The following is a 12,122-nucleotide window of genomic DNA, read 5'->3' as shown; positions in this document are numbered from 1 at the left end:
GCCAGGATGTTGGTTCCGTAGATATTTCCATTCTTTGTCCTAATCTAACCAAAAAAGTTTTCTAAACAGTCCTGATTTACTTAACCGTCTGGTCAGTACATAACAGAATCCTTCAATTCTTAAATCCTCAAACAACATTAATAAAGACTTTAAGGTTATTTGAAAACCTTCAATGAACTTTACTCTAGATGTAACATTTCGGCCATTATTTGGGTGGATTAATTTCAACGACGCAAAGAAGTTCAACATGCTATTAATATAAGCAATCTGGTATTCTTCGCCACAAAATGCGTTTTGATATTTTTTTCTTCCATAACGAGATGATGTATTCAAAAAATCAAACAAATCATTCATAATTTCAATCATTTTAATTGTGTCTTCTGCTGAATTGTCTATTATGCCAAAGTCCCTGTATGTACTTATGCCGGCTGCAACGGTACCACTAAGAACTTGCACAGCGTAGTTACTTTAAGTGTCTTTTAACAAACTATATGCCTGAGGACTTACGTAGTATAAATTCAATCAGAAAGTTTTGTAGTTCAAATTATACCTGTTCCCATGTCCCTTAGTTTTAATTATGCTCTGTTGTTTAACAACACGCGCGAAGGTTGGGGTCAAAAATTTATCACATAACTTAAAAAACGTGTTGGCTTCAGACTGTGTATTGTTTGTTATTTTTATCCTCTTTCGGCATCTTTGAACTTCACTTAAAAGTTTTCTTTTTCGAGGAGTATCATTTGAAAGGTGTAATGGAGTTTGTGCTGGAGCATTCGTTTGCAAATCATAATCACACTGTACACTTGCATCGGCTGTTTCAATAATTGTTTGAATTCCTTTATTTGCTAAATTATTCGGTAACGGTAGGAGGAGTTGTGGAATTGAATTTCTTTTTAACAACTTTCGACTTGAATTTATTATAATGCAGTCGGGGCTAAAATGAGCTTCACACACACGAGCACGAAAGCAACTTGAATCTATTAAATCTTCTCTATGGATCAATCTCAGCCACTCAGTTCGCCTGAAACAAGATATGTATAACTTTATCTTAAAAAACCGGGCAAGTGCGAGTCGGACTCGCGCACGAAGGGTTCCGTACCATAATGCAAAAAAAAAACAAAAAAAAGCAAAATAAAAAACGGTCACCCATCCAAGTACTGAACCCTCCCGACGTTGCTTAACTTTGGTCAAAAATCACGTTTGTTGTATGGGAGCCCCATTTAAATCTTTATTTTATTCTGTTTTCAGTATTTGTTGTTATAGCGGCAACAGAAATACATCATCTGTGAAAATTTCAACTGTCTAGCTATCACGGTTCGTGAGATACAGCCTGGTGACAGACAGGCGGACAGACGGACGGACGGACAGACGGACGGACGGAGGGACAGCGAAGTCTTAGTAATAGGGTCCCGTTTTACCCTTTGGGTACGGAACCCTAAAAAAATACCGTAACCTTAAAAATAACCGGCCAGACGAATTCATATTAAAGTGGAGGGGACCCGAATGAGGAGGCTACTCATGGTATAATAATATACTCCGCCTGGTACTCTCTTCCCGTCTTTTCGTGATTAAGTGACTGACAGAAGCCTACGTCATCGTGCGACACCGCTATATGATAATATGCGATAGCGCTATATAGTGGCAATGTTATTGTGACGTAGGCTTGTGTCACTCTGGGAAGAGAAGACCATGTTTTATTAGACTATGAGGCTACTCCAAACCCGCAGTAGGTACCTACAGCCCATAATAGCAAAAACCTTATCCTACAAAACAAAACACCTACCTACTATTACAATACAAAAAATTTACAGAACAGAAACATACAAAATTATACGTTTGTCAATTTTCACTATCGAAAATCCCTAATAACTTCTGAACAGATTACCCTAGTAGGTACACAATTTCCATTGCCCTATCCGTTTTAGCCTGCCCTAACCACTAAACCTATCAAATTACACTAAAAACTACACAATCTACACAAACAAAAAAACATATTTTCAACTTACGTAAGGTGGCGATGGCGTGAATTTACCTTACAAAAATTTAGTTACTTCGTTTATACTGATTCAAAATAGGAAAATATTATATAAATCGATCTTAGATTGTTCGGGGGCCGGGGCGGGGTGCTTACCTGCCTATCTAACTGTTCTCTTTATCGTTAAAACGAACCATCGAAATACAAAGCAGATACCTACTTACCTCTCTGAAACCACTGGTAGCTTAAAAAACGACAATTCACCTTTTAATGTTGAATTTAAACAACCGTCCACTGAACAGTTATAATAACTTTTGTTTTGTTTCTCCATTATTGCACAAAAAAGTTCACAGACGCACGTCTCAAGCGGATGGCACTCGCGCTCGCACTGGTCCCAACCGGTCCGAGTTATCGTGTCCGTGAGCAGTGTCTATGTGTGCGTTGCTCAAGCGCACTTTGTATGTAGATTGATTTCTGTAGTGCCATATATTAAAAAGGGACAGCATGATTCGTCCCTGAACCCCTGTCAAACTGTTGGGTCCTGGCTAAATTAGTTGTTCAATACTTACCTACGCTATAGAATTTCCAATTTAGCAAGAACCCAGAATGGCATAACAATCCCGTGTGGTCAGTTTTCACGTCGGTATGTAAGCTAAAATAATAACCTAACCTAACTCCAAATGTTGATAACAAATATAAAACTCTGGACTAACATAATGATTTAGATATTATTATTAACTGTTTACGCAATAAGTACAGCAATACGACGATATACAGGGTGCTTCCTGTAACAGGAGCAATAAATTAAACTAAAGGCTGTACTCCTCAACCTGACCAACATTTGTTCAGCAACTTTTAAAAATTATGAATCCTTTAGACTTCTTTTTTTCATACAAAATAAATATTGCCTTCAATGTACGCTGACATCAGTGTGTTTGACGTTGCTTGTCACGCTGTAAACATGACAAAATTTGCAATACATTGCGTCTTAGAATAAACTTTAAAGTGTAATAAAAATCAAACCATGAGTTATTTTCAAAAGTTGCTGAACAAATGTTGGTCAGTTTGAGGAGTACAGTCTACAGTGTAATTTATTGTTCCTGTTACAGAAAACACACTGTATAGGTACGGTGGGTATATAATATAAAGTACTCGTAAAATAATAGGTGAACAATAGTCAGCCATTAACGAGAACAATGAATGTGTCACTTGCCGTTGAATCATTTGTTTGTATTCGAAGTTATTAGATCCTGCGGTTTAATCCGTCACCGTATGACCGTACCATCGCCCACCCTATTAACTGCACATCGGTAGACCTTATGCCTTTGGTAATAAGGTCCACCGACGTACAGTTAGGAGTGTTGCTGTTTGTACAAGTGTAATGATGAATGGTTGGCTAATTAAATAACCTCAATACTTGTTATAGTTTATTAAGTTTTTCCTCAACCGCTTCGTTGTAGGTACACTGAGAGAAAAGTACAACAAAAATGCACTTAGAATTACAAAAATAAACTTAATCCGGGGACAAGGAGAGTTAACTAATAGGAACAAATTGACTTTTGCAATTTCTATTAGTTCTTGCAATTTCTATTATCTGTTTGTTGAAATTATATTTGGGATTACTGAGCTGTTTGTAGAAATAAATAAACTTTACAGAAATAGTGAAACGTCCATAATTATTACTAAAACTTCATTTTTTCCCCCAGTACAGAACTGTTTTTTAATTCCTGGTAATGATTTTTCTCTCAGTGTAAGGTGAATGACTATATATTAACTAAGTATGTATATTCAGGTTTATTTAAACAGCTCGAAAAATTAATCATATGTTAATTCCTTAAGCGCCACTTGCACCATCCCATTACTAACCCGGGGTTAACCGGTTAAACCGTTAACCTAGTGTCAATTTGTACTATACTTATAGTAACCATGGTAACTACTGGTTTAACCGGTTAGCTCGGGTTTAGTGAATGGTGCCGGGTTAGTGGTGGTGGTTTCTTCAGAAAGTGTATCTGTAACTACTTTTAAGTTATTTCGCTTTTACTGAACTGTGACGCGGTGGGCAAAGTTTTATGGCTCCTCTACACGATGGGCCAACGCCGCCACTCCTAGGGACGCATTAATGCTTTAGATGGACCAAGTGATATTGCTATCTCATTCTACCGCATGGCTGCGTCCCTTGGAGTGGCCGGCGTTGGCCCATCGTGTAGAGGAGACATTACACTTTTATATGAAATATATTTTGTATGAAAAAAAGAAGTCTAAAGGATTCATAATTTTCAAAAGTTGCTGAACAAATGTTGGTCAGTTTGAGGAGTACAGTCTACAGTGTAATTTATTGTTCCTGTTACAGAAAACACACTGTATAGGTACGGTGGGTATATAATATAAAGTACTCGTAAAATAATAGGTGAACAATAGTCAGCCATTAACGAGAACAATGAATGTGTCACTTGCCGTTGAATCATTTGTTTGTATTCGAAGTTATTAGATCCTGCGGTTTAATCCGTCACCGTATGACCGTACCATCGCCCACCCTATTAACTGCACATCGGTAGACCTTATGCCTTTGGTAATAAGGTCCACCGACGTACAGTTAGGAGTGTTGCTGTTTGTACAAGTGTAATGATGAATGGTTGGCTAATTAAATAACCTCAATACTTGTTATAGTTTATTAAGTTTTTCCTCAACCGCTTCGTTGTAGGTACACTGAGAGAAAAGTACAACAAAAATGCACTTAGAATTACAAAAATAAACTTAATCCGGGGACAAGGAGAGTTAACTAATAGGAACAAATTGACTTTTGCAATTTCTATTAGTTCTTGCAATTTCTATTATCTGTTTGTTGAAATTATATTTGGGATTACTGAGCTGTTTGTAGAAATAAATAAACTTTACAGAAATAGTGAAACGTCCATAATTATTACTAAAACTTCATTTTTTCCCCCAGTACAGAACTGTTTTTTAATTCCTGGTAATGATTTTTCTCTCAGTGTAAGGTGAATGACTATATATTAACTAAGTATGTATATTCAGGTTTATTTAAACAGCTCGAAAAATTAATCATATGTTAATTCCTTAAGCGCCACTTGCACCATCCCATTACTAACCCGGGGTTAACCGGTTAAACCGTTAACCTAGTGTCAATTTGTACTATACTTATAGTAACCATGGTAACTACTGGTTTAACCGGTTAGCTCGGGTTTAGTGAATGGTGCCGGGTTAGTGGTGGTGGTTTCTTCAGAAAGTGTATCTGTAACTACTTTTAAGTTATTTCGCTTTTACTGAACTGTGACGCGGTGGGCAAAGTTTTATGGCTCCTCTACACGATGGGCCAACGCCGCCACTCCTAGGGACGCATTAATGCTTTAGATGGACCAAGTGATATTGCTATCTCATTCTACCGCATGGCTGCGTCCCTTGGAGTGGCCGGCGTTGGCCCATCGTGTAGAGGAGACATTACACTTTTACAGCACTTTACAAGCACCAGGTATTTTTTGTGTTAAAACAAATTATGTAAGTACAATTACTACGGGCTTCACGTCCATAGTCTTGAAACAATAGGAGTCATCGAAGATATGAGACATACGGTTTAAATTTTGCTGAGAACCTTGTTAGTTATTTGTTATGTATGTAGTAGTAGGAAAAACTTAAGGACAGTGGTAATTGAATTAGTATACTTTACAAACAAGGCAAACCTCGTGAAAATACGAGGTTAAGTTAAGGATATAGTTATTAGTTGCTTAGAAAATACAATGTTCTAGCTCTAGTTTCCTTAAAATTATGTTTTGTGAGTCATCGTGTAAATAGGTAAATTCTAATTACAATAGATGGACACGTTTAGTTCAATTGCACATAATTGCATAGGGTTTTATTGCCAACAGATTCAAAACTAACAACTAACAAATGACTTGCTTTTTTTTCTGTCTGCTCCTCACTTTACCATACCTTTAGGTACTTTCCTTTCCCTTTCTTTTTCCCTATCCTTTTATTTCCTTTACTTTTTTCGCTTTTTTAAGGTTGACTGGAAGAGATCCTTTATAGGGATAAGTTCGCCTTTGTACATTGTATACTTTCTTTTAATTGTATCTTAACCTGTCTTATGTACAATAAAGTGTTTACATACATACATACTTTACGAAGTACGTAACGTTTTAACAGTCTAAGCTTTTTTTTAAACGCTCAGCGCAACTTTTATCTTTAAATTCACATGCTTTCGAGTAAAACAGTTGAATGTTTTCAAGTAAGACGTCCTGCCAACATAGGAGCCAAGGCTAGGGTTATCAAAACGATCGCAGAAATAGAGGAGCCGGCGCCGCGTCTATCTAACTAGGTCGATAGTGTTGTTTATTAAAACCACCCCTGTTTGACCTTGTTTTTTTAACACGGCATCGGACACCCTTTAAGGCTGTTACTGTGTCGTAAAGATTTCGTGTCACCTTCATTTTGGATTTTATAGGGGTAGTTTTTCTAATTTGAATATGGCCTAATTATACCGGGTGTGGCCTGAGCAAATAATTAAAACATCGATTGTACTCCTCAAACGGTGACACTTTTGTTCTACAACTTTTAAAAATAAGTATTTAGACTCCCTATTTTTCATACAAAATAAATATTCTCTTCAATGGACGCCATCGCCACACCATATAATTGTGATTGACGTTGCTTGTCACGCCTTAAACATAACAAAATTCGCAATACATTGCGTCTTAGAATAAACTTTAAAATGTATTAAAAATCAAACCACAAGTTATTTTTAAAAGTCGCTGAACAAATGTTGGTCAGTATGAGGAGTACAGTTTAATTCTTTGCTCCTATTACAGGCCACACCCGGTATATTTAAACGCTGCCGGTGGTAAAGTTGTGTCATACCTAAATGTTTTCATAAGTCGAAGTTTATACGCATTAACAAAAAGCTTAATTTACAAATAATATACAGAATAAAATGGGTTACCTTTCGCCCTTCTTGTATAATCTACTATTTCAGTCCTCTTGAATAAAATTTACAAGTCAATTTAAAGTTTCAGCATAATGCCGCTCGAAATGCAAACTTACACAATGTCTAACGGCTATTTACTTAATACAACTTTCTTAAAATGTCCCGTTCTCCGTATTATATTCGTTTTTGATGTTATTCCGACATTGTAGCAAACAGATAAACAAGCTTAACAGCACCGAGCTTGGCGTAAACACGGACATAAACATACAATGTCCTGTACTTTTGTGTTCGAAAGTAGGTGATTACCAAATAACCGAACCGGGACTCGATTCCACACAAGTTAAAGACATTAAGGGCCGCTTGCACCATTCACTAACCCGGGGTACGCTATTTTATACTATAAATAATACAAGCCTTAGGGGTGAGGCTTAATAATTATATTTTTACAATACTCCAGTAGGTCCTAATTGTGGGCGCAACTGATGGCTCCTCTACACGATGGGCCAGCGCCGGCCACTCCAAGGGACGCAGCCATGCGGTATGAGATAGCAATATCACTTGCTCCCTCTAACGCATAAATGCGTCCCTTGGAGGGGCCGGCGCTGGCCCATCGTGTAGAGGAGCCATGAAATAAGCGGTCGCTCTGCCATACTAAATTTGTACGGGAGAGCATATGTGTGGTGACTGGTGACCTCGATTTACTTATATGCTCCGTCTAGTAGTTGTTTGAGGTGGTCTGTGGATTTCTCATAGCCATTGGTCCGTAAGTAGGTTGTCTAATATTTCTGACCAAATTCGTGGATTTATGAGACGGGGTAGTTTCGGTTATATTTCCATCGGAGTCTGGACGTTTTTAGGGTTCCGTACCCAAAGGGTAAAACGGGACCCTATTACTAAGACTTCGCTGTCCGTCCGTCCGTCTGTCCGTCTGTCTGTCACCAGGCTGTATCTCACGAACCGTGATAGCTAGACAGTTGAAATTTTCACAGATGATGTATTTCTGTTGCCGCTATAACAACAAATACTAAAAACAGAATAAAATAAAGATTTAAATGGGGCTCCCATACAACAAACGTGTATTTGACCAAAGTTAAGCAACGTCGGGAGTGGTCAGTATTTGGATGGGTAACCGTTTTTTTTTTTGCTTTTTTTTTGCATTATGGTACGGAACCCTTCGTGCGCGCGTCCGACTCGCACTTGCCCGGTTTTTTATTTGAGTTATTACCTATTTGGCGATTGTCTCGAAACTTGTCGATTGTGATGCATTTATGGGAATAATTTCGCTGATATCGCGTATTTCAAGATACATATATGCTTTTCGTATCTGCATTGTAATATTTATTGTATTTATTAAGTCAAGAAGAAACAGTAGGTATATGTAAATAAGACCTAAATTTATATGAAAATACTCCTTGGTCAAGCAATAAATAGCGTAAATATTGCAATATTTTATCAACACAGATAGATCAGTAAGAAACTACTTATTACAGAGATAAGAACGAGCCGAATAACAGTGCAATAAAATACCTCATGAAAACTTATTACCTCTGAAGCCATTCTTTTGGTTGACCGAAGAAAACGATAACATGATATGGAGAATAGAAATAAAGTTGATTATCCCTACATAGACAGCCGCTTAAATATTATTCAGGTAAATAACGTTGATGATCATGTTCACCATTAACATGTAAATTTAAAGACTTTCAATCTCCATTAATAATACCGCGTTCTACGTCGTTGTTACATAGAAGGCGACATAATGAATTTATAGAGCGATTGCACGCTGCTTTTTCTTCAGTCACAAAGATGATACAGCACCGCAATCCGTGCGTTGCCGACTTGCTACCAACGCCTAGCTACCAACCAACCAACGTATTTACCATTATTCGGCAACTCGTCAATTTAAGTCGATTTTTAACGATCAGGGTCTGTCTATTCTTTTGCCTGTCAGCTGAAGAACGTTTACCCGTGCCTATTGATTGAACTGCGCGATATAACCGTTTGTGCTGCGCTTTGCACTGCGAAAATCACCTAACAGCACCTCAGCAGCCTCATAATAAACCTATACCATATATACGTATTATAGTGCATTTTAATTTTGCTTAAAACCCTAACGCCAACTAATGAATGACCTATGAAAGTGAGTGTTAAGCGGTTGCCAAATTACCAATACCTTTAATGTACTGAGACCAATATTACTCTAAGATAAGATAAGAACTTTTGTATCACATGTTTGTCTTTATTATTTACTTGTCTCTGATTTGCGTATTTTTGTTTCCTAAGTGGATTGCTTTGTTTTGCATGTATTTCCATTCCAGCCTCCTCTCATTGTTTAGATCGAATTAACTAGAAGCAAACAAAAATAAGCAGTTTTGACTTATTTACAATATGAGTGGTGGTAATAGCTATAACTGGTCCAAATTTTAGGTATCTATGTCAAACGGTCTCTGAGAAAAACGTATTTAACTGATTTGCAAGACCGAAGTGATCCCATAAGTGTTCCGTAAACAAAGTTTTGTACGGAACACTAAAAACTATGTAGATACTAGATAGATACCAACATATTACGAGTATGTTGAATCGTTAGATGGAAAAGCTTGATTATTTCACCTCATGTTCATATGTATGTAAGTTGTACAGTCTAACTAGGATATGTAATATTAATAAGATAATAAGAGATCCCGTTTTAATTGAACAGACCATTTGGCGTTTTTATTCTGTGGTTTGGTGACCTCGATGATCATGGAATATGTATTTTTTAGTGGAGAAATTCGACTTTTGCTTTAACCACTTTTACACCATTTTACATGGTGAAAAAACAAAACAAGCGAAGTTTTTCATCAATAGTCCTTGCATTGCGTCCAACAGTTTTTTGCAATTAGGTACGCCTAAATGGTCAGATGTCAGATCACATTTTTTCCCCAGCAGCCATAAGTTCTGGTTCTACGTACAACGTCCACTATATGTATAGCAAATAAATACTTTTACCGGGAATCGAACTTAGGAACAAGAGCTTTATAGGAAGATGGTAAAAATAGGCCAAGCGGCCGTTATCTGGAGGCACAACAGTGCTGGGAGCCAAGACAAAGCATTATATTTAAAAAAATCAAATCTATTAGGTAGGTATATAAATATAAATAAATACGTAGCGTAGCTTCTTCGTTTATTTAGAACTATTTTGGTACAACTACCGCCCTCTATCCGCTAATGTTGTCGACAGCTGCTTGTATAGTGAGCTAACGACCGAGTCCGCCCGCATTTACTTTTAGTAACTAGCTACTTAGTTCACAAGAACCCACAAAGATGGCACTACGAATTGAAAAAAAAGGTCGCAATGATAACTGTAGGAGTAGATGCCGCCGCGAAGCAAACGGTAAATTAATTTGCACCATCTACTGAAACTTAACCTATGTGTACTTACACTACTTACAGTTACCATAATTTTGGGCATTTATCTTTCCTACAATTAACACATTGAGTGCCGGGAACACGCTCGTCGGGTTCTCGCCACTCAATCGCCAGGTGATTTGCTCTACAAAGCGGGAAAACGCTGGGATCGGCTACGAGCGTAGCGCTACGAAAACGTTGGCAGTGAATGTGTTAACTTATAGCATAAATAGCATGTTTAATTTTATAGAGTCTAACTGGCAGTTAAAATTTTGTATCGAAAAGTAGACTTATTTTGCCTAAGCATATACCTAATTGTTATATCCATATCCAGTTTTGTGAAGATGTAAAAAATACTTAAATTAATAGAGAATTATTTTATATAAAGAATGAAATGTCCATATAATTTATTGAAATCGGGAAAGCAGAAAAAGCTTCCATAAAAACAACACTCACTAACACCATAGACAATTAATACAATTATAATAAGAATGACATTTTGCCTTGCCCATTGATAAAATTATCTTGATCCCATTAAAGGGTGTGCCACATAGAATACAAAACCAGTAACGTACATATCTACCTACTATCAGCGAAGTGGTTTTGGCAGCGCCGAACCTCGACACCTTTGACTAATGGCCGACAGACACGTGCGACATTTCATCACAAATGTCCGAGCCATAGATGCTGGACGCGGATAGATTCGCGAGAATCGCGAGTTGGTACAGTCGCCATCAGATACATCGGAGCGGCCAAGGTGTTAACAATATCTGAACACGCGCTCTAACGCCCTGACAATAGAGGCGTGTTCAGATATTTGTGAGCACCTTGGCCGCTCCGATATATCTGATGGCGACTGTACACGTCGTCACTTAACTGTGCCATTCTCAACCAAAAGGGTACTTATTGTCGGTTGTCAATAAGGCGCTATTTCCATGTAGCTTCAATTTGAAACCAATCTTATCGACAAAGTAGGTATCTTTTGGTTGAAAAAGTTACAATCTATAATTTTTTGCCATATTGACTTCGGAACCCATAAAAGGAGAACAGTCACATGTCGCATCTAAATTATCACGACGTATTCTGCAACCGGAAGTGCGGACGTACGAAGCCGAGCGAGGCCGCGGGACTGATTGATCATTTCCCAGCTTCCTGCTCCGCCGAGGCCGACGGCCATTGTGGAAAGCCGAAAGCTCTTTAACTAATTATAGGCTTGCTTGAGACGAAATTGAGTTATAATTGAAGTTCTGCCCGATGACAGGATTGCTTATTAGTGACTGATTCTTTCTTTGTGTCTTGTGCCAAAATTGGCAGAGCAGGAAATTTCTTTCCCCATGCATTTAAAATTTCTTCGAAGGCGTAGATCTTTATGCCTATATTTCCTCATGATTTTCTTCTCGACCGAAATGTTAACGAACAATACAGTGCCGTGTGGTGCCGACATCAGAAACGAATAGCACCACCCCATCTCGTCCCGTGGGTGTCGTATAAGGCGACTAAGGGAAAACTGGCGACAGATATGCATATGAGCAAGGCTCGCCCGTATCCTTAGCGGGGTCCTTACTCACACGAGCTGTGCGCCCGCCACATCGAAAAAAAAAACGAACAATAGAAAAATACATTTCAAGGGGTTCTTGTTATATCTTTTATGTCATGCTGAGTTTGTTTGATAAAACTGATTGATAATCTAAACCCAAGCCGGCGTCAAGCCTGACTCAAACGATTTCAAGTAAACTCGTCCAAACTGGAGAACACTTGCAACGTTTATTCTTGACTTCAGTTAGACTAGTTACGATACAGATATCTAAATAATAAAGACTGTCAACC

General features: G+C 37.9%; 1 pseudogene; it reads right to left on the bottom strand.

The window, feature by feature from the left end:
* Positions 1-468: 468 nt before the first annotated feature.
* On the bottom strand, positions 469-2,443 carry LOC134672874 (THAP domain-containing protein 1-like; annotated as a pseudogene).
* Positions 2,444-12,122: the final 9,679 nt, after the last annotated feature.

This window comes from Cydia fagiglandana, chromosome 17 (genome assembly GCF_963556715.1).
Source record: "Cydia fagiglandana chromosome 17, ilCydFagi1.1, whole genome shotgun sequence".
In the NCBI taxonomy this organism is placed as follows: Eukaryota; Metazoa; Arthropoda; class Insecta; order Lepidoptera; family Tortricidae; genus Cydia; species Cydia fagiglandana.
This window is presented reverse-complemented; position numbering and strand designations above follow the sequence as displayed.